Source organism: Mytilus californianus, unplaced genomic scaffold (assembly GCF_021869535.1).
Source record: "Mytilus californianus isolate M0D057914Y unplaced genomic scaffold, xbMytCali1.0.p SCAF_6, whole genome shotgun sequence".
In the NCBI taxonomy this organism is placed as follows: Eukaryota; Metazoa; Mollusca; class Bivalvia; order Mytilida; family Mytilidae; genus Mytilus; species Mytilus californianus.
In genome coordinates, this window is record NW_026262712.1 from 5,841,420 (window position 1) to 5,866,046 (window position 24,627).

General features: G+C 32.7%; 1 protein-coding gene and 1 pseudogene across 1 annotated transcript in view; both read right to left on the bottom strand.

Annotated features, from left to right (window-relative positions):
- Positions 1 to 24,458, bottom strand: part of LOC127704350 (tyrosinase-like protein) — a 100,415-nt pseudogene extending 75,957 nt beyond the window's left edge.
- Positions 1 to 24,627, bottom strand: part of LOC127704349 (uncharacterized) — a 102,228-nt gene that overhangs the window by 12,503 nt on the left and 65,098 nt on the right. The gene's annotated exons all lie outside the window — the stretch shown is intronic.

A 24,627-nucleotide genomic window follows, 5' to 3' on the forward strand; every position in this document is an offset into this window, starting at 1 on the left:
TTTTTAATAAGTGGAGCATGATGATTCAATACTTTAGTAAAACTATTTATAAATTTAGTAGCGCTTCGTCAAAATCATCAATTTCTAGAATTCTATCAAGGGAACTGCGAGATAAATGGTGAATACAATCAGTATCGTTGAATTTTTTGTGTGAACCCCTGAGGGATCACGCATATTAATTAGTTAGAAATAAAGTCTATGGAGGAATATTCGGAAGCTAAATTATTCTTCATTCGGAACACTTATTCATCTTATCTGTATTAGCCTCCTGCAATTAAGAGCACCTCCATACGGGGGTATCTGAGATATTTTAAACGTCGCAATAAAGAAATTGTCACAAATCGCTTATTCTCTTATCTGATATACGATGATAAACTAAATGTATCTATAGATCACTTTCAAACATGTATGTTAAAGCTATATTTATGCATCGTAGGTGTTAACTTGAGCAAAGTTGACAGTTGCAACATTTGATAAACATGTGAAAGTTAAATAGTCAAGATTTAACGACCTATGGTATCGAACATCAGTGCCAGATATTAATGGTGTTGTGGTTTCTACATAATGAGTTATAGTAGGCTTTGGTTGATTTTTAACAATAAATTTTATGCACATGTCATTTTGACAAATCAGATAAACAAAAATGTCCGTTTCAAAAACTGAAAATAAAACAAATAAAATAAAGACTGTTTGTTAATATTCCCAGGAAATAATCACATTCTTAATAATAAAAAAAATATATTATATACTTTTTTAAATAAGGAAATAGATTTAACAATTGCATGTTAATCTTTAATGAGGTCTTTAAAAAATATGTTATGCAAAAGAAAAAAATACAAATATACAAAACAATTAACTCTAGATTTTTACGCTGAATAAGCATACAATGGATTCTATAAACATTGGAAAGTTAGAAAAAGAGTGTATTTGATCTTACGTTCGGGTATTTCTTTAAGCAATTATATATCAATATAAGAATTAAGATTGAAAATACATAATATACTGAGACCAACATTATTTTTATAAATATATCTGAATTGATGAAATTGTGTTTTAAAATTAAAAATTATTATGAAAAGCGGTTCCTTCAACCAACATATGTAATAAATCTCAAGACTTTAAACCGTTTTTGCTAACTAAATAAATATTTGTTGCCTATAATTCAGAATTTTATCAGTGTTTCGGGATTTTTTTATTAAATTTGTTTAAGCATGGGTCCCTTTTCAAAAGTCTCCCAACTACTACCTCGCAAGGTATTCTTGTTTGCATGCGTTTATATGCTTGTTTGATCTCGTGTGACTCAGTTTTATTAATGAAATTTTTTGTATCTCGAATGTAAAAGTTAAGCCTCTTCAATAATGGTTTCATAATTAGATCAAGAAATCTCTCAATGCGTCTCGTGGGAGTTACACTTATTGATAATTGGTCGGTAAGAAACATTTAATGTCTCCTACTATCTGACCAGTTCGCAATGCCTCATTAATTATGTCTAGATCTATTTTATGAATTTTTGAAACAAGGTTCATGACTGTGTCCATGTTTTGAATCATTATCATTCTTTAAGAAAGTATACGTCTGGGAATCCATTTCTGTTTATGCCCCCTACGTAGCGGTGGTGGCAGTAATTACGTTTTACCCTTAACTGAGTTGGTTTCCGTTCTCTAACTTAAGTTTGCCTCAAACAAGTGTTATGAAACTTATACATAATGCTTATTACCACAAAATACAGATCAAGTTTGAAATTGGAGGCGTCACTTTAACCGTTCTAGAGTTATGCTCCTTTTCAAATGAAAATTGCTGAATTTTTCATTTCCGTTCTCTAACTTTAGTTTTCCTCAACCAAATGGTATATGAGACTTATACACAATGCTTATTACCACAAAACACAGATCAAGTTTGAATTTTGGTTGTGTAACGTTTACTGTTCTAGAGTTATGCCTCTTTACAAACATAAAAGTTTCCGTTCTCTTATTTAAGTTTGCCTCAACCATATATTATGAAACTTATTCACAATACCTATTACCACAAAAGTCAGATCAACTACAAATTTGGGTAGTGTCACTTTTACCGTTCTTCAGTTATGTCCCTTTAAAACTTTATATGATATGCAAGCAGGGGCATCATGTGTGCCCATGGACACATGCGCATTCCCTTTTTATTTTCATCTCACTTTATGATTAACAACACTCTCATATTGTCATGATTTAAAATAATTTAAAAAGAAAATATCATCCTCCACACACATGGCCATGAAAGCACTGAGATATAATTTTTAATATAGTTGAATTAATAAATAGGATAAAAAAGTTTCAAGGTTCACGTATTGTCTTTTTTTTTTTTTTTAAGCAACTTGTAAGTAGATCTATAAATAAAGGCAACAATAGTATACCGCTGTTCAATAGTCATGAATCGATTAAGCAGAAGCCAATCCGGGATACAAACTAAAACCGAGGGAAACAAATAAACTATAAGAGGAAAATAACGGAACAACAGAAACACTGAACTGCAACATAAACAAACGCCAACATACATAGAAACCGACTATTAGATAACAACTGCCATATTCCAGACTTGGTTCACGATATTTTAAGAAAACAATGGTGGGTTGAACCTGGTTTTATGGCTAGCCAAACCTCCCGTTTGTATGGCAATGTTAGAAATACCGCTAAAATGACAACATTACGCGACAGGAATACTGTACAAATAAACAGGAAAATACTCAGGACAGAGAAAAGTTATATAATCATGAACTTTTTAAAACCTCTTTTATGAGAAATACATACTGAGTAGTGATCACTGATTGAATATTTTGGAACTGAAATATAATCAATATTTTCTGGCACATTACAATAAACATGGTCAATTAAAGTTGATGAAGTTTTAGTAACTCTTGTAGGTTCTTTAACCACCTGACACATTTGCAAATTTTTTTTGAGTTGTGACCACTTAAGATGTTTTTTACTTGACATTAAATGAATATTAAAATCTCCCAAAATAATAGTTTCCGTAGTATATACCAAAAGTACACGAAAATGGGATGACCAGACCTGCTCTGTATGGATATTTTCTTTTACATGCTATTCAGCATAAGTATTTTTTCGTGAGGATGATGGATGGCTTTTTAACTTTCAGTGGCAAATTCAATTAATATTCAAGGCGATAAAATTATAATGTGATATGAATATGACCACTGCTTTGCACTAAACAGACAAAACCGGACTCTAGTTTTCAAGGTAACAGTCTGCTGGAAGATATGTCATCCTAACCGGACACATAATTTTGAACTCTATGCGGATGCGGACAAGGCTTTGTTCTTTCTCAAAACACCGCGTGATTAGCGGAGAAGAACCAAATACCAATGTTCATGTTTCTATTTGACCCGGCGATTGTTCGAACCTGCGACCTTCCTCACTCGAGCCAAGCACGATTTTGTAGTTTAATTAAATTTTTCATATAAGTTTGATTAATTGATTTTTATTTGTATCGTTATGTTTTAAGTTGTCATTATAATAATATTTAGCAGCTATTATATTTGGATAAGAATGAATTCTATATAGTACATATAGTAGTAAACACATATATGATACTATGATATAATAGTCGTAATTAAACATGAATTATAATCCTACCTTGAAATTTAATTATTTCTGCAGCAACCTTCAAGTATATAAAACATATATCGTTCTGTGATTAAGTGTATATTTAACTTTATATATAGCTTGAAAAAAGAGGTTTAAAAACTCAAGTAGCATGCGCGCGAAATTTCCACCGTGTTTTGTTTTTTTTTGTTTTTTTTGTTTGTTTTTTTTTTATTTGCAAAATATTATTGCATATGGCAAATAAAGTATTTTAACACCGCAAGTAATTCTAAGCTTTGTGTTTAGGTCGATCAATTAACGTGCAATTTATCACTCTAATTCTTTATAAATGCATATTGCATTAAATCGGATTTAATGTGAATCAGTTATATTCTACTGAAATCTATTGTATCAATAACAACCGTCACATTTTGACTTATTTATAGTAAACAATGGTAATAAATACAATTCAAATTATTTGATGAGGAAGTACATTTGTAATATAAGAAGATATTATTAATTTATGTCATGTATATAACTATATAAATATACGTAACAGTTTGAAATAAATCCCCTTACAGACTGTTAAATTATTACTTTTAAGCATCTCCCAACAGGCATTGATTGCCAGAAGTTGCACTTAGTGCATTACAGTTTGTACCGTTTATGTTATTACTGCCATTGAGTAGATACCTCTGCTGGTAAACTATGTAACAGTGTTCCCTATTCACTTTTAATTTCTGAGGGTATATTTTAATCTCACATTAAAAAAATTGATTGACAAAAGTTTTAATTTTTAATAAATTATAAGTGTTCTAAAAGTGATTTTCGCATCAAAACTTTGCATGTTGAAAAATAAAGATATTGTCTTTCAGTTTTATATTTGTCAGTCCCAAAAATGTTTTATTTGATGAATACATTTCTTATACATTTAAACTTAAACATTTCTAGTCGCATTTAATGTCACAAGAATAGTGATTATTTTTCAACCAATACATGCATATATTTTTAAACTAATGTACACTGTTTTTACAATTTTCCCAAATCTATAACGAATAATTAATAACGAAAAAATAATTCGGCCAGCTTTGATTGAAAACAGTGGCTGCTAATTAATTTTCGGGTATTGAGGCCAAAGTATAACTTTACTTTATTTGAAAAAAAAACACTTAGAGCTATTTTCCTAATGTTTGTAGTTTAAAGATTTGATTGGCTTGCTTGCTTTGTTTGTATAAATATTTGCTCTTGCATTGTATTTAAGATTGACATCTGCGATCAATAGATAGACGGGGCCTCAGCTTGTATACATTATACTCTGCATTATACCTAAAATCCAATAACATTTAAGTATAATGTATACAAGCCGAGCAAGACAACCACACCTTTAAACTACAAACATTAGGAAAATAGCTCTTACAATTTATGGACCAATGACTTACAAGCAAACGCCAACACACAAATAATAAGGACATATCAAAAATGCAATTATCATTTTAATGTAGAATTAAATCTATTCAAATAAATCAATTTTCCTCAGTCTTGATGGCTTTTTTTATTATTTTTTATAATCCAGTTTTTTTTAGGATTAAGTATTGGTTATAATTTTTGTTTATAGTCAATGTTATCAGGTATATTTTCAATGAAAAAAAGATGTGTCTTAATTGGTCTATAATAGTCTCTAAAAAATGAAATGGAAATACGGTCTTCTACCACGTTAGCACTGTAGACGTTCCAATGTGTACATAGACTTAAAAACTCATCAAAAAATACCCTGGTATGCCAGACGCGCATGTTGTCTACATAAGACTCATCAGTGACGCTCAAATAAAACCAGATGTTATTCCAAATCATAGCTTAAATCTCGGGATATATTCTTGCATCTGCTAGTTACTATAGCTAAACCATGGGCGATTATTCGTAAAAGTATTGAGTAAGTTAATATGTTTCAAGGTCATAACTTTTCTTTGACTGTAGCCCTCTTTAGTTTCACACATTATTAATTTATCCTCAGCAAACAAAAGTCTTTCAATATTTATCTGCTCTATGTGTAAAGGATGACAGTCATTTGGTATGTAAACTTGTGGTACGGTTGGGTGCAGACCAATCATTACATGTAGACGCGCGGAAAAAGTTAACGCGGCGTTTACTCGCGTGTACTTCATGTAAACGCCGCGTTAATTCTGCGTTTACTCCAAAATTTTAGCAGACATAAAAAGTAAACGGGCATTTACTTTCACGTTTACCTCCGCGTTAACGCGAAAAAGGCGCGTCTTCTAATTTTGTTCATAGTAACAGGTGTTTACTACCGCGTTTACTTCCGCGTTAACGTGAAAGTTGCGCGTCTTTTGGGGTTTTTTTTGTTGGTAAAAAGTAAACGCACGTTTACTACTGCATGGTAGGTTACACTAATGACTGGTCCAATGATTGGACAATGATGGAACAATGACAGGACCAAATGAAAGTGCTAATAACTTATTTTATTTCTCAAAGAATTCATCTCAAATTTGAAATTTAATCAGCCGGATAATTGTGTACTTTTTATACCTCATAAGACACAAAAGTGTAGAAATTAAAGTTTAAAATTGCAAAATTTGTTGTCGCATAAAAAAAGGTGCCAATATTTTCCATTTTGTTAGAATATTATAAACCGGCATTAAAATTCTGTTCTTTTTGTCCCTAAGGATGAATAGTTTTACGCAAACCGAGTCTACGGTTACTAATATTAATGTTTTTACAATAAAAAGTGACATTATTTCTTTTTTTTATTAATATTCTTGTACTTGCCTGATAATTGAGTACCTTTATACCTCAGGATGGATTGTTAGACTTAAAAATAAAAAAAATTAAGTTTAAAATTGCAATATGTGTTGTCGCATCAGAAGAAAGTTGCCAATATTTATCATTTTTTAAGAATATTTTATAACGGCATTAAAATTCTGTTCTTTTTGTCACTAAGGATGGATAATTTTACACAAATTGAGGGCTCTATAAGTCTACGGTTACTAATATGTGATAATATTTCTTTTTATTTTATTAACTTTCATGTACTTGCCTGATAATTGATTACTTGTTATACCTCAGGATGGATTGTTAGACATAAAAGTGAAGAAATTTAAGTTTGAAATTGCAAAATTAGTTGTCTCATCAACAAAAAGGAGCCAATATTTTCCATATTGCTAGAATACTATACGGCATCAAAATTCTGTTCTTGTTGTCACTGTGGATGAATAGTTTTGCACAAATTAAGAGCTGTATAAGTCTATAGTAACTCATATTTATGTTGATAAATGACAATATTTCTTTTTTTTATTAATATTCTTGTAATTGCCTGATAACTGATTACATGTTATACCCCAGGATGGATTGTTAGATATAAAAGTGAAGAAATTTAAGTTTAAAATTGGAAAATTTGTTGTCGCATCAATATAAGGTGTCAGTATTTGAACTTTTGTAAAATATTAATATGCTACAGCATTAAAATCCTCTTTTTTAGTACAAAATGACGGACATTTTTACACAAATTGAGGACTCTTTAAGTCTACGGTTAATTATATGTATAACGATAAAAATAAAAATTGCAAATATTTCTTTTTATATAAATTAAGCTTGTACCATTGTACTGGTGGAATGAATTATTCTCTTTTATACCTTAGTACTTAGTACCTTGACATAAAAGGGAAGGAATTATTTCGACGATTTATTCTATAAAAAACAATTCTTTATGTCTGCAGGGACAGGGAGAGTCTATACTAATACTATATTAGTATGGAAAATCCCTGGTAGGGACGAACAGATTTAATAAAAGTTTACATCATATATACAAATGTCGATTTTTAAATTCAATAAATCATGAACTACCGTAATGGCAAATATTTTGAAATTAGTCTATTGTCTGAAAACAAAATATTATAGATCATTTGATGTAGTCTGTTTTATTTCAAGTCTTGAAACATTGCCTAGCTAAATCTACCGTAATGAATATTAATTGTTGTTTACATATAAAACTTTTTTTTTTATGTTTTGCAGTATTTATTTATCCCAATAATTACTGAAAAGATTTTTTTAGCGATACTTTATTTATTTATCATTTATCATTTGCAATTCATTAATAAAGCAGAAAAAAAAGTATATTTATAATTTCCACAAATAGTTAACGGGAATAGTATACTACTGACTAAACGGACACAGATTAAACGCACGTTTACTCGAGTAGACATTTGAAATTTCCATTTTGATCGCGTTAACGCAATTATAGTAAACGCGAAAATTGGAGTTGACAAATGAAATATGTGCTCGCGGTGTTAACGTGCGCTTACCTGTGTTATGCTTGGTCTGCACCCAACTGTAAATCCTTCATAAAAGATATTAAATAAGGTGGTAGTTAGTAAGATTATCATTGAATTTAGAGCTTATTTCCTAATGCTTGTAGATTAAGACTTTGGTTGGCTTGATTGCTTTGTATAAACGTTTGCTCAAGCATTGTAATTAAGATTGACATCTGCAAACAATATACATTGGGCGGTGTTAGACCTTACTAACATGATCTTGTAATGTTTATATGTACAGTTGGGTGTTCCTAACCTCCGGGGTAACATCCAATCAAATTGAAGTATAATGTAAACAGGTTTAAATCCTATTTTTATATTATTTGCAGATGTCAATCTTAATTATAATGCTTGAACAAACGTTAATACAAACAAAGCAAGCAATCCAACCAAAGTCTTGATCTACATGCATTAGGGGATGAGCTCTAATTGGAGATTTTGTACTGCCAATGCCCTTAGATAATTTATATCGTAAAGTAGTCCTCCAGAAAATTCAAATAAGTAGACGAAGTATATTCACAATATTTTTTTTTTTCGTAATTCAAATACTGTGTATCAAAGTCTTCAATATGAATAGACTATCAGTTGTTCTCAAGTTAAGAAGAAATCCAAATTGTTTCTTACTAAATTTGTTTCCATTAATGCCATTATTCTGTTATTCATACCTTTTTGAAGTTTTTCAAAGTGAGCGATTTCAAAATGTAATGCCTTATTTTTTACTTCCTTGTCTGTTTAAAGTTTATAGACATCGAAACATTGGACATACAAAAGAACAGATGTATTCCGAAAAGACAGTAGAGACATCCTGTAATTCGAAAGACTACAAAACAACCAATGTATATGCTTTGGAGCTGTACTTAGTGTCTTTTTTGTTGTGGGATGTATAAGTACCCTGCCACGTCCGGTCTGTGTTTTTGTTAGATGTATTTCTGCTTTGTATCGATCTGATGAATATAGCCCTTTTCAACTGATTTTTATAGTTTGTTCTTATGTTGTACTGTTACACCACTGTCCCAGATTAGGCGAGGGATAGCGCCTTTTAACTAGTTTAACCCAGCCACATGTACATGTCCCAAGTCAAAAGCCTGCAAAAAGTAAAATAACAAAAATTCCGAACTCCAAGGAAAATTCAAAACGGAAAGTCCCTTATCAAATGGCAAAATGAAAAGCCCAAACACATCATACGAATGGAAAACAACTATCATATTCCCGACTTGGTACAGGCATTTCCTTATGTAGAATATGGTGAATTAAATCTGGTTTTTATTCAGTGGGTGTCCTTTGTTGCTGTATATCACTTTTGATTTTCGTACATTATTTTTTAAATCAGGCCGTTAGTTTTCTCGTTTGAAATGAATTTTTCATTTCAGGGCCTTTTATAGCTGACTATGCGGTATGGGTTTTGCTCATTGTTAAAGACCTTACGGTGACCTATAGGTGTTATCTTCTATGTTATTTGTTCTCTGGTGAAGCGTTGTCTCATTGGCAATTATACCACATCTTCTTATTTTTAAATTGCAAAAAAAAAAAGTTACATTTCAAGGAAAGCAACCTTTATATAAAAAAGATACTAGTTTTCGTTAAAGTGACCTTGAACCTTGATTGTTTGCTCTTAAATCAATATGCGCATTCCCAATGTTTACATCTTCGATCTGTAGTAGTATCATTCCATTCATTTCGGGGAAACTCAGATTAAATACATTCTGGATCTTAATTTTTGTCTCAAACTGAAAAGCTTCCACTGTCATAGTGACCTTGAACTTTAACTTATTGACTTCCAAGGAAAGGAACCAATAGAAAAACCATTTTTTTCTGATACAGTGGGTTAGAATGACAGACAGATGGTGGAAAAAAGGATGGGCTGACAATCTGATGACTATCTGCCCCATGCACTTATTGGGGGTGGGGGGCATGCAAATAGACCCAGTGTATGAACAGAATATTACAAAAAATATGTACATAGTAATAATCAGCTTGAAATGACTAAATACATTCTGAATATAACAAACTTAAAAAGACTAAATGAGATACTCTATTTAAATTGCCTAAAAAAGATTGAATGAGAAATTCAACAGCTAAATATGCAATTTCTTTCATCAGTTCATGGAAAGAAAAGAAAATTTCTCAATATTCAAAGAAAAACTCAGGAGTATCAGCACCTGGTGTCATTCTAGAATAGACAGTATAGAAGCTGCCTCTAAAATCGACGAACAGCTACAACTCTATCTAGTCACTGAGAAGTTTTTTTGTTTTTTTTTATTTTTTTTTACTCGGTCAAATCAGGAACTTCCGATATTTCCGTTCCGATTCGAGTCCGCTTTAGTGTTATCTTGCCACCCGCTGATTGAGGCTCCGCCATAAGAGTTGATAGAGTAATATATCCTGCATCTGTAGAATTGAAATAACTAAATTTTGGTGTTGTTGGTATCACATTCAGCACATAACTGTCATTTTCTTTTTCCTCTGTTATGCTGCAAGTTTCACTATCTGAAGTGGTTGTAAAAAGTTCAGTTTTAGCTCTCACTTCCGTCGATTCACTTCGTCTTTTGTTGTTTTTGGACAAATGTTCTGATATGCAACATTTATCACCTATCAAATCCAACTTTTTCTTACATTTTGAGCCAAATTCTGAAACTTGTTTGTCAATACTCTGTAGTTTTCTTTCACAGTTTCTACAAATTACACCTTCCAAAACCTCTAATTCACCGTATTTAAGAAGCAATGTTGACAAGTTTTTCTAATGACCAGCATCAGAATTGAGATATCTTCACATGAATCCATTTGGTAAATCAACAATTTTGCAAACACCGCATATATTCTTTTCAATTTTGCGTGGAGTTTTTCAATATTTAGAACTATCAAGTCTCGTATAGCACCGGATAGTACGGTACGGTCTTAATCCTAGCTTTCTTGAATTAGTGAGGACCTGTTGTTTTATGTAGATTAGAGCGAAACAACAGCAGGGGTCCAGTTTACTTTAGTGAAGACTTTTCCATCGGAACTCCTCTGACTTATCTCAAGACTTAAGGAAAAATCATAAAACACGTGTTTCAGATTTTGTTTACAAATTTTCTTCCTTCAAGCTACTCTTGTTAATCGCAGTTAAACAAGTCTATGGCAATTTTGGCTGAACAAACTTCAAAGTCAATAAATTTATGTTGAAACTCATTAAAGGGAACAATTATTCAGGCAGTTGGTTTTGTTTGTCATGCCGTGCCTTGTTATGCATTCGCAGCCTTCGGAATGGGTGTTGCTAATTGTTAAAGCTGTACGGTGATCTTCATATGCTAATATCTACGTTATTTAGTCTCTAATGGAAAGTTGTCTCATTGGCCATCACTCCACATCTCTTTATTGCCGAACTGCCACCTTTGTGCCGCGGAAGGCAGTTCTAGCGTCAACATTTAATCACTGGTGTTAAACTGATCGTGGTAACTGCAATAACAACATGGCGGGGTAGAAATAGTTAAAATCGTTTCTGCTAATTTCTCTGTGTAAACGTGTTGTTTCCAAATATAACTCAGCCACCAGGTTGATATGTACGGTTTTGCTGCGTGTGTGAATTCTTAACACTATATATGGCCTGTTACGAAAATTTAAGGAAGATAATTGTAACTCCATGAAATTTATTTGATATGATAATCTAACTGGACTATCAGATAGTCGTAATTTGGACATGACAATTGTAACTTATCAGTGATAAATCATTAATCGTAACTGTATCTATCTGTTGATAGGGACGGCGACTGTGATACCTAAATCTTTACAGTGTGACCAGAATTGGTGAATAATTGGTTATCTAAAACTAATTTACTCTTTGCTCTTTTATTTTTTTAGTATACAATAAACCATCAAACAGGCTAATGATTATATACTGTTGCATATGTGGCCTATTTACCAAAATTTATCAATAAAAATGAATAAGGAAATTCAGTGCTATATCTTTCAAATTGTTTGTAGTGCAGATGAACGAAATTAAGTGGTTTAAAATTATGTACAAAAGTTTTAATATTTAAATGAGTCTCAGAGTATAAAGAACAGCAGTAGGGCTGTTCTCTAAAGCTGTCTACTGACGGAGACTGAACTACTGATATTGGTAATGTGCGGTATTGCAAACGGAAGTGCCTGTATGTATCTTTAGATGTATATATCTACATAATAGTGAGTTGATGAAATTTTCTGGTTCTAGGATGGTGTGAGATCTTACGATAAATCTAGTGCGCAGTCTACGAACTGATAGTGGCGGCCAATTAAGTGTGTTTAGCACTGTCAGATACAGTACTTGTATTATGGTACCCGTTGTATACCTATTCGTCAACTCGTAGTTAATAAGCCAAACAAGTACAAAGTTGAAGAGCATTGATGGCCCAAAATTCCAAAAAGTTGTGCCAAATACGACTAAAGTTATCTATGCCTGGTATAAGAAAATCCTTAGTATATCGAATAATTCATACTTTTGCAAACAGTAAATTTATAAAAATTACCATATAATTGAGAAAAGAGGATTTTAAAATAAAGATAAATGAGAAAACTATAAGCGTCAAACAAATAAAATTGAGAATGGAAATGGGGAATATGTCAAAGAGCAGAAAACCGCCGAAAGCCACCAATGGGTCTTCAACACAGCAAGAAAATCTCGCACCCGGAGGCGGGCTTCAGCTGGCACCTAAATAAAAATGTGTACTAGTTCAGTGAAAGTGGACGTCATACTAAACTCCAAAACATATAAATGAACTAAAACTAAAAAAAAAAAACATACAAGACTAAAAAAGGCCAGAGGCTTGAATGTTGTTGTCAATTGGTAATGATCGATAGCTTGCTTAGTTTATTTAATAAAAGGTTCCACAAGCAATATGAATAGTGTTTCCTAAGACAAGTTTAATGTAAAAGAGAGGCGAAAGATACCAGAGGGACATTCAAACTCATAAGTTGAAAATAAACTGACAACGCTATGGCTAAAAAAGAAAAAGACCAGCAAACAAACAATAGTACACAAAACACAACATAGAAAACTAAAGACTGAGCAACACGAACACAACCAAAAACTGAGGGTGATCTCAGGTGCTCCGGAATGCTAAGCAGCACATATTGAGAAAAGTTTGGCTTTCTATACAGGAGATTCATTAAAATCAATTAATATGTTCTTTTCAGATTGTTCATCTTAAACTGTATTTGTAAAGTCTAACTTGCATGAATTGCATATTGCCAAAGTTAGAACAGTGTAAACGTACGCAGTTTGTGTATGGTGCCAATAATACAAAATTTAGTGTAAGAAAGAATCCTTACATATTAATATGCTGCATCTGTGTGAAAAAACCCATGTATCCAGTACCATAATTCTTTAGTTTAAGTTCCTTTCACAATGTGAAAATGGGGAACCAAATCATTTAGTAGAATTTTCTATTTTGACAACCTATCTTTGGCCAACAGCGTTTTTCAAATGCTTAATAACAGATGAGGAAAACTACAATTGGAAGATTTCCATACGATAATAATCGCAAGATTGATCGTTTTAACTCAAACGTTTGTGTTCAAAAACCTAAGGAGGTGGTGCTTTTGTTTTCGACGGATTGTGCCTTCTGTTGGGTTAGTTTGCAGAGTCTTAAACAATAAACATGCATGTATTTGTCGAGAAAAATGTGTATTAGCAGTTCCTAGGTAAAAGTCAGCTCGTTTTTGTCTTATGGGTTAGAAATTTTAGAAATTTATTACTGACTTTGTGTAAAAACAATTTCAGGTTCATACCTCATTTCTCAGTAATGTTATTGTTTTTTCTATAAATTGATTGCTTATCCTAGGTGGTCACACTTTTTGTACGGTTTATTTCACATTGCAGAATGTAGCATTTATTAAACATTTGTATAAACTGTTTCCATACTTATTAAATATCTGCGAATATATATTTTTACAATTTAAGATGCACCTTGTGCAAAATTACCGTGTTTTAAACTAAAAACATGTCGAAATGTATATATTTAGATAATCGAACTATGTGCTGATGATATAAAGGAGAAATACACTCTGAGTGGTGAACAAATAAGATATATATACATTGTATGCCTTGTGTGGTTGGGATGCAAAATATAAGATTATTTGTTTTTTTATGGCTGAAGTTAGTATGTCAGTAACTGCGATCATTCCATAATACGGTGTATTTTTTATCTATATATCATACTATTTTAGAGTCAACTGCTATCTCTTTACAAGTTATTATGGCATTTTCTTTAATGTACGTTTTGTTAATCTGCTGATCGAGACTGTTGAGATCTAACAAATTTAGTTTATCCTCTCAACATTTTAATGTGGCTGTTCAAGGTCAAGATACTCGTCAATAATTATCTTATGACATATCTTTATTGTTTTATTTTAATTCCTGGAATTATTCTTAGTAGCAGACAGTGAATGTTTCTGTTTAATTTATTCATCACTTTCTTATAACTTTTAAATTCGAGGCGATTTAGAGCTTGACGTATTGTATGAACATCTCTCTGTCGATAAAGACTCTAAATTGATGTCTAAATGTCTTTTTTGTATTTTCTTGTCGTTGTGTTGCTGTCTCATTGAAGAGTATCTTTTTTCACATTTGAATAAAAATACGTATTTTCTGATAATGATTTAATTTTATTTGATTGCTGCAAAAGATTAGATTTTATTAAATTGATTATTTTCTTCACAATATTTTTGGATTTTTTTTGACATATAACAAGTCATATTTTTAAATAAAAAGATGACCTTAATTTACACAAACGAACTTCAGAAACGGTGTTATTTCTGAATCAAAAACATCGTTATATGAATCAACGTACATTCGAGGAAAATTGGACGTAATCTTTATCAGCCCCGAACATTCCTTATACGTTGATTTTGATACGAGACAACTGGGTTGACACAATTCACCGTCTGAATCGTAGGCCCTTACATAAACCTTTGTTTCGCCAGATACTGGTTTCTCAAAGACAATAAGACCAAAAGATTCAGACAGAAGTGTGTGTTCATCTATAGAAATGTAGTCCAGATGTCTACCACTATAGGAAAATCCATCAGTTTGAAATGTAATGTTAAATGTTCTTTGGTTTTTAATTTCATCCTGTCCTGAGTTTCGAGTCCCTTTGTGTTTGTTTATTATTGCTATTGGGGACATTGCCAAATTGTCGAATTTATATGGAGTACTATTCGAAGAACTTAATTTTCTCATCTCTTGTCTTAGGCGAAGATTCCCATTAAATTCAATTTTGAAATTATTGCCCGTTAAACTGAGATCAACTGATCTGCGACCCCTTGTTCTAGGATTATCGAAGTGCGTCCTAAATCTTCTTGTAATTGTTGGAGCCATTGACGTTCGTGTTAGTTGACTGTTCTCTTTAGCTCCGAATGCTGATGTGTCGGGTAAAGCTCCCAGTGCCTCTTCTATCTGTGATGCAGCACCCAATCCGCCTCCTATCTGTGATGCACCTCTATGTCTCTGTCTTTTCTGTGATGCACCTCTATGTCTCTCTATTATCCGTAATGCACCTCTATGTCTCTCTCGTATCTGTGATGGACCTCCATGTCCTCCTCCTATCTGTGTTGAAGCTCCCATTCCGTGTCCTATTTGTGATGCAGCTCCCATTCCGTCTCCTATCTGTGATACCCATCCTTGTGCGCTTCCTATATGAGATGTAATTGCTTGCTGGTCCAAAAGTTGGTTAAGATTCATGAAAAATCTTGGAATAGTGACCCTTTTTCCCTTTTCCTTTGACGGGTACCAATAATGAACTCTTCTAAATCCTCTAAGACCAATAAACTCATACCTAGATCTGGAAACACACGCCTGTTTTCTTATATCGCAGAACAAAAATCCGTTAAACGCTCCTCCACAGTTATTTCTACAAGTCGGGGCAGGTGCATATCTATAAATTTGTTTTGTAAATGAATTACTAAATCCCTGAATATTCGTTTTTTGAGGTCTTAAATTATCCATACGTCTATTTGGCATGTGCTCTAGTATAGTGGTTGATGGATAGTCTGTTTCTGAATTAATTCCTAATTTGTTTTGGCATTCTCTGAATTTTTCCCATAGGTAATCTATGAAGCAGTGGTGAAGCCAGAAAATTGGGTCCATAGGACTTGAAGGTATATCTGCCATATGGCCAGTATTTCCTCCAACCCACCTGTGAACATTATCATGGTGTGACTCTATATTGGCATGATCACTATCTGGAGCTGTTGGTCTTAGAATTTCCCGGTGGTATCTTTTTCTAAACACTGCTTTTAACCTCTCTGGGTTAATGGGAGAGCCTTTTATTCCTAGTTCACGTCTTAACAACGTACTCGGTTTTGTTGGAGTTGACCAATATGCAAATGGACCTGTATATACAACTCCTTTTGGGTTCCCCAAAAATATTTCAGTAAATAAGATAGAATCCTCTTGTTTGTCCATCAAATAATCTGCTCTTGAATCCCAGTATGGAAGAGTCACTCTGCTATTATATTCCCGAAGAGCCTCCTCGAATCTGTATCATAGAAATGTTGATATCAAAGCGAGTCGTCATTATTAATCAATTTGAAGAAACAAATAAGTAGGTAATATATAAAGTCATTAGCATATTGATTATGTACTGTAAATTTTAAAATTTTGCAATGTTTTCCTTATTGCGAAAACTGCGACGAAATAGGTATCACCTTGTATGCAGCATTAAATAAAATAATTAACATAATTAATCTCGCATTTTTGTCAATTCTTCAAAAATCTCCAATATGGATACATCCAAATTTATATCATAAGTACAAAATGTATATGTTTTAAATGAAGGCAACAGTAGTATACCGCTGTTCAATAGTCATAATTTGATTAAGTAAACAAACCCAGGTAACAAACTAAAACCGAGGGAAACACATCAACTATAAGAGGAAAACAACGGAACACCAGAAACACTGAACTACAACAAAAGCAAACGCCAACAAACATAGAAACGAACTGTATATAACAACTGCCATATTCCTGACTTGGTACAGAACATTTTCAGAAAAAATGGTGGGTTGAACCTGGTTTTATGGCTAGCCAAACCTCCCGCTTATATGGCAATGTTAAAAAAAAATACCGCTAAAATGACAACACTACCTGACAGGAATACATTACAAACAAACGAAAGAACACTCAGCACAGAGAAAATACATAAATAAATAATATAATAGTACATTACAACATGTAAACCGCAGAATAACAACGGACACCTCCCATGAATTTACGACAGCACACCAGGACACCACAAACGAAATATAAACTGCGCGTCACATGAATGGGTCAACGTCACAAAAAGGTAAAATTCTAAAAATACAATCTATTTGTTTTATTTATAGACACGTAACAAGAAGATTTAATTATGATTGAGTTTGTAATGGAGTTATTTTATGTATTTTCTAACCATGACAAGAATATTAAAATGAAATTGTGTTTGTAATGTTGTTATTATTTGTATTTTCTAACCATGTCGGTTTTTCTTCTAAATCAAAACTGTGTATAAACAAAAAAATAAAAAAATCCTGTGCATATAGTTGCTTTTAACTTAAAATCATATAATTGAAGTAGCTGATTTTTTATCTTAACTTTCACATTCATATAGAAAATAAAAATGAAATAACTGTAATATAAGGCAAGATCATGTAAGACCAAACAGTAAACACACATGAAAACAAACAACATAAAATGAAAACCCTGTAGACCAACCACGAGTAACTCGACTATAATGACAAATAAGACATATGTGAAATGTACCGAAAATACAGAATTCAAACCACAAACGAAACAAACAGACAACAACTCAGCACAAAATGACCCACCGGACCTACACGTATAGCAAAGTAACAACAAAATGACCGAAAGTGAGATATATAAATACCGAACCACGTCGTCTCCAACAGCGAACATTAGACATAACAAAATATCAATTAATAATTAGAAAAGAAACATCATAACTAAATGCATGAATGTTGGATATATAAATACCGAGACACGTCGTATAGGAATGCAAATTTACACTCGGCAAAACAGTAATATTCGGGAATAGGTCACGTTCGGTACTAAGCAGACCAGACAACGTAGATGGTAAACCACAATCTAAGACGTGGTAAAAATGTCGTTAGTTAGTTTAGACACAGACACATCGTATAGATCAACCAATTAGTGATTGTTTTTACATATTGCCGAATACTGACGATTCAAAATACTTGCATAGATTAAAACTCAGATCACAAGAACACGTTTTTGTTTACTTTTCATGGGCTGTGTTGGTTTTTTTCTATTGTATTGTATGTGATTCTTCAACTGATGATTTCACTATTTCCGGTACCATTGTCACAACAATGGAAAGGAAAACAAACCACAAACATGATATATAAAATGTTATTGTGTGGTTGTGGCATAAATACAAGCGTGTTCAATGACATACAACACATTTTTTACTAATTGCAAGAATAAGATTTTATCTTACTTTTTCTTCTGATGTTGTTACATGTTCAGATCATAATAATAATTATAAGGTATCCGTTCTAAGCTCAGATTATCGAATAATTGTTACTTTCCTAAGAATAAACTCATCATAGATAAGAGATATTTCAATACTTGAACCATAGTCATATATACCACATACACTGAAGATTTCACTTTAATTTTAATACTGTAAAAACTAATTGTCTCTGTAATTGTGTTAATTAGTTAATAAGAATATAATTTCATTCATTCATCCTTCATTTTTTTTTTTTTTTTTTTTGCTTCTCCTGGATTTACAACATTTATACAAGGGCAAATTTTGAGATGAATAACAACAACAAAAGCATGAAAAGGGCAGCGTCCTTTCTTTTCTTTTCTTTTTTATTCCTTCTGTGAACTAATAGACCATTTCCTTTATTTTGCTATAAACACAAATACAATGTCATTTAATATGTTTTACACTTTACGACAAAACAGATGATTTCAGCTTCCCACTTGTGACTTTCAATTTCTATGAAGCATCATTCCAGCATCGCCTGCATACGGACTATATATCTCCCAGTTGAAACGATATTCCAGGACTTGTATTTCCTATCATGATTTCCTTGATAGAGGGTTGCTGCTCACAGGAAGCTATTAAACCAAGTGTGCCATGTGTTGAAGCTGAAATCATCACTTCGTAAATTTTACGGCCGCCACCACGAGTTGGTTGACCGTCTTGGAATATCTGTTTCACAGATGACGACGGATATGTTCCAATTGTCGTAACTACAACCCCGTTCAATTTTTCCCGAATGTGACCTACCGATTAAGACTTATTGCCGGTTTTCTACTAACATGAGCAACACGAAGGATGCCACATGTGGAGCAGGATCTGCTTACCCTTCCGGATCATTTGAGATCAACCCCAGTTTTTGGTGGGGTTTGCGTTTTTCGGTCTTTAGTTTTCTATGTTTTGTTATGTGTACTGCTGTTTGTCTGTTTGTCTTTTTCTTTTTTAGCCATAGTGTTGTCAGTTTATTTTCGACTTATGAGTTTGAATGTCCCTTTGGTATCTTTCACCTCTCTTTTAAACTAGGAATAATAGGAGATATGACGTATATGTTAATGAGACAGCAATAAAACGACAAAATTAAATAAGAGACAACAGGAGGGCAGCGTTAAGACTTCGAATGTTAACAAGTTTCCATGTTTATTTATATAACAAATAATGGAAAATAATGAATTTGACTAGTTTTAATGTTAATACTAGCAGGTCAAGCCAAAAAGTCAACACACCCAGTGTAAAAGAATGTTGTCCTTGTCTTTAAAGCCATTTTACCAGCATTTGCTGTATTATCTATTACTTATGAAAGTGCATTGTTTTTTGAAAGACAATAGAATATTCCATACAAAAAAGTAATAGAGCATACAAATCTTGTAATCCATTATTAACTAATTTGAAAGAGCTCATTTCCGTATAATTGGAAGGTGAATACTTTGTGATTAATTCCAAAATAAATTACCGTACTACTTTAAAAGACGAGAAAAAATTCAAATGTTACAACTGGCGAGGAATATTTTTAAAATCTTAGCATGCAAATGAAGATTATGGTATATACATTACACTAATGACCTTAGATGAACAAAGGAATTACACATGAGATTCCGATGAACAATGTTTAACATGTTGAAATCACGTGTTTGAAGTGAAAGAAGACTTGGAATAGCCGACATGCATTGTAGTTCATAATGTCGATTGGTCTATTTTACATTTCGCATGTAGGAAATTACTCTGCAAATGATTTCTATCGTAAGAATTCTAGTGGTATCGACCAGTACATTTACTATTACAATTAAAATCAAGTTGTTCATATTGCAACTATCAACTTTGTATGGTTCTTTTGTCATTATTTTTTAGGGTTTCTCAGGAAAAGCGAAAAATTAAAAAAATTGAAATTTAGAACAAAACCCTTACCTTTAACCTTGACCTCAATTTTTATGAACCAAGGACTTCAAATCTAAATATCTTCGGTTTCTATCACTTGCGTTTCTTGAAATACATTAACTTATCACTTTTGTCAAATACAGATGGAGTTACGTATTATTTCGGTCAAAATAGAACAGAACAAACTAATGATATAACAGGAAATTCTGAAAAATAAATCCGTCGATTTCATTTTCGGTTACAGAGGAGACACGCTCAGAAGAAAAACAATATGTGGAAACATAACTTTTAAAAAAAAAAGAACGGTTAAACAGGGTGAGTTTCAAAAGAGCAATAACAGTTTGATATGATATTCAAAATGTTGAAGCGACATCTTGCGAAACCAGCGCAAAACAATGTGGCGGAAGAAGAAGAAAAACATAATCAGAGCATAATCAAAAGGTCTTTTCACAAAAATGTATAAAATAAAAACTAAACCCAATTATAGCAATCAAAAGATACATGTATCGCAAAAACAACACAAACTGAAGACCGCTTATGCAAAAACTATGTAAAAATTATAAATGAATCGATAGATAAAGATCATATAAAAGGATAGTGAGAATATTAGTTCGATTACTATAAAGGATTCTAGCGTAATGACGATAATAATAATTCATTTCAGTCACTGAAAATGCGGAGTGGACACATTTCCAAATCCAGTGAATTTTCGAAATATCAGACAAAAGGAAATGTAACTAGAGCAAATTAAAAAATCTCCGTTTCATAATTTCTATTTTTTGTAGAGAGAAAAAAATGCAGACCAATAATACAAGTTCAGCTGTCGATATGTCAAAAACATGGCAACAACACACATGACATCTAATTAATATTATCGTGCTCTTTTCTTTGACACTTGCTATGTCATGGTAATCTAAAATTTAATCATTGCTGGTTGATGCATAAAATATTTATATTTATAAATAGGCATCATATAAATTAGGCGCTACCGAAGGGATTCTCTGGATTAAGCTCTAAACCAAAACTTTAAAGCCACGAATGTTCGAATTCTAGATGCTCTTAATAGTCAAAATGTTTTCCGTTGTGAAAATAATTTATCTGGTTCAGTGAGAATTGAAAAACACATAATTGTGTAAAGAAAATAGCATTTATGTTCGCTCAAAACAGTAAGCGAACATCGCCAAAGGTGAAAATGAATATTCCTTCAGAGAAAAATCCCAACCAAACCAACCTTGAATATCAAATGGTAGTCCCCTTTCAATGTTTACACGTTCAAACTGTTATACTTCAGTTTATTTTTTATATCTGGACAGCCAAAATTCTAAAATCTACATCAAATAACAATACATTCATACACCTTTTTAAATTCGTTTGAAGAAATGTTTGTTAGAATGCAATATTTGCTATTACATACTGGTAATCAGAATACAATATGTTTTCACAAATCGAGGGCGATATAATGTGACGATGTCATCCCAACGCATGAGGATCTTCCAACAGTTCATTAAGGTCTACTCTTACGCCACTGAAGATATAGCGACACAAACCCTAGTAAAAACCGTTGTTAAACGTTGGTGCTCTGGTAGTAAAATCCGTTAATATTTGTTTTGTACAAAATAAAATTGACAATGGAATGTGTCAAGGAGACAACAATCCAACCAATGATTAAAAAACAGCCAAGTCCACCAATGGGTCTATAACACAGCGAGAAAACCCCGCACCCGCAGGCGGTTTCAGTTAGCCCCTAAATAATAAGGTATACTAGTTCAGAAAACACGAACGTCACAATAAATTCCGAATCATATAAATGAACCAAAAACAAACATACAAGACTAACAAAGGCCAGAGGTTCCTGACTTGGGACAGGCGCAAAAATGTGGCGGGGTTAAACATGTTTTGTGAGATCTCAACCCTCCCCTATATCTCTAGCCAAATTGAGAATAAACAAACACACAGCAATACGCACAATTAAACACAGTTTAAAAGAAGTCCGAGTCCGGTGTTAGAATAGGTAACAGAAGAAACAAAGCAAAATGAAAATGATCAACATAAATTAACAAAAGACTACTAGCAGTTACTGACATGCCAGTACCAGACCTCAATTAAACTGATTGAAAGATTATGTCTTCATCATGTTCAACTAATACTTACAATACGCAGAAATATCTATGCCAGCTTACAAAGTTTGGACCATCATGTGCAGATTTTCCAGCGCCTCCTTGGTGCATAAATGCAAACGAATCATATTTGTTGGGTGAGACCGACTGAAAAATATGGCATTATCGATTGCACAAATTATATTCTGAGTGAAAGATATAACAGGCACATCGGTACAAAGACATCATTCGTAAATGTAAATCAACATGCAGACATCTTATACGTTCAGGTATTTCACATCCAATATTTTATGGTAATATTCCTTACAAAGCACAAAATGTCGGCATTCACCTCAAAAGCTAACCAAACCTTTAAACATACTTATTCGGAAAGAATATAGTTACGATACTGCTGTCAAGTCATTAAGGATTGCATATTTTGGTATTAATATTGATTCACTCATAGGGTCTTTGAATCTGAAATAAACACATTTATTCTAAAACCAGTTGTTGGCATGATACGGGTTATGTTCTTCTCATATATTTAATGATGGTATGAGACTAAATCCCTAACGGGAGGTATTGTACTTGATTTTCATATGATGAAGACATAATCTTTCAATCAGTTTAATTGAGGTTTGGAGCTGGCATGTCAGTAACTGTTGGTAGTCCTTTGTTCATTTATGTATCATTGTCATTTTGCTTTTGTTACCTATTCTGACATCGGACTCGGACTTCTTTTAAACTGAGTTTTACTGTGCGTATTGCTATGTGTTTCTTTTTTCTACTTTGGCTAGAGGTATAGGGGGAGGGTTGAGATCTCACAAAACATGTTTAACCCCGCCGCATTTGTGCGCCTTTTCCAAATCAGGAACCTCTGACCTTTGTTAGTCTTGTATGTTTTTTTTAAATTTTAGTTCATTTATATGTTTTGGAGTTTAGTGTGACGTCCATTTTCACTGAACTAGCACACAATTTTATTTAGGGGCCAGCCTTCGGGTTCGGGATTTTCTCGCTGCATTGATGACCCATTGGTGGCCTTCGGTTGTTGTCTGCTCTTTTGGTCGGGTTGTTGTCTCTGACATTTTCCCAATTTCCATTCTCAATTTTGCATACATATGTAACCCAATTATCCGTTTGCATTAAATAAAGATAAAAACGGCTTGAAAGCTGAGGATTCATTTGGAAAAAAGAAATAGGTATTACTTAGGTGAAGATGATAGCTATAGGACGGTTACACCTATGGTAGTATTTGAAATTGGTAAAAAGTTTGTAAAATAAAATTTCATTCTATATATATTTTTTTTTTAATTTCTGGATATTGCTCGTTACATTGATGAAGAATTCAGTACTTTTAAGGGAATCTTTTAACAAAAGGACAATATAGATCGTAAAACTAGAAATACATTTAAGGAAATGTGGGGTTTACCGTTATAAGGCGGTAGCAGTCTTCAATTTAGAAATTTGTTGTTTACAATCTGGTTAGTTTGTCTTCGATAAGAAGTTACCTCGTTGGTTATTAAACAATATCATTTTTTCAATAATAGATAGGCGTATGTACAATTTGTTCAGGTTGGATTTGCCTTAATGTTGTATTACAGATTCAACAAAAACTATCTAGTTTTGGGTATTAATCTAACAAATTGGACAAAGATCAATTACAGAAAAGTCCAGCTTTCTGTTCGTTATCATTGTTACCCATAAACTTACCGTGTCACTTTTCAGGGCTTTTACTGCGTCGATAAAATTTTTAAATTCATTTTCACTCAATGTCCGTATTTCTTTCCTTACGCGCAATCTGTACCGTGTTTGTCGTCTCAGTCGAATATGTAATTTTCTGCCGATGGAATCTAGCCAGTCAAAGGCATCCTTCCCTAAACCTGTTGAGCTTGTATTTTTGTACATATCTGCCAAAAAACTTTCTAAACAGCTCGTTTGAACATTATATGGAGTGGTGTTCTTGTCAATTTGTCCCGAGTAGCATTCTTCTAACCTTGGCGGAAAAACATCTTCTACAATAAGCGCTGACGCCGGAATAAGAACCATTAAAATGAAATAAGTCGTCATTGTCTGCAAAATATGAAAAATAACTCAAAGACGAAGATCAGTTTGGTAGTATTTGTTTTTCAAAATGTGATATATTAATCTAAATATGACATGATTATTTACCTTACGTATAGTGGGCAACCATTTTTAACTAAGATTTTATAAAGTATACTAAATTCTTTCACGG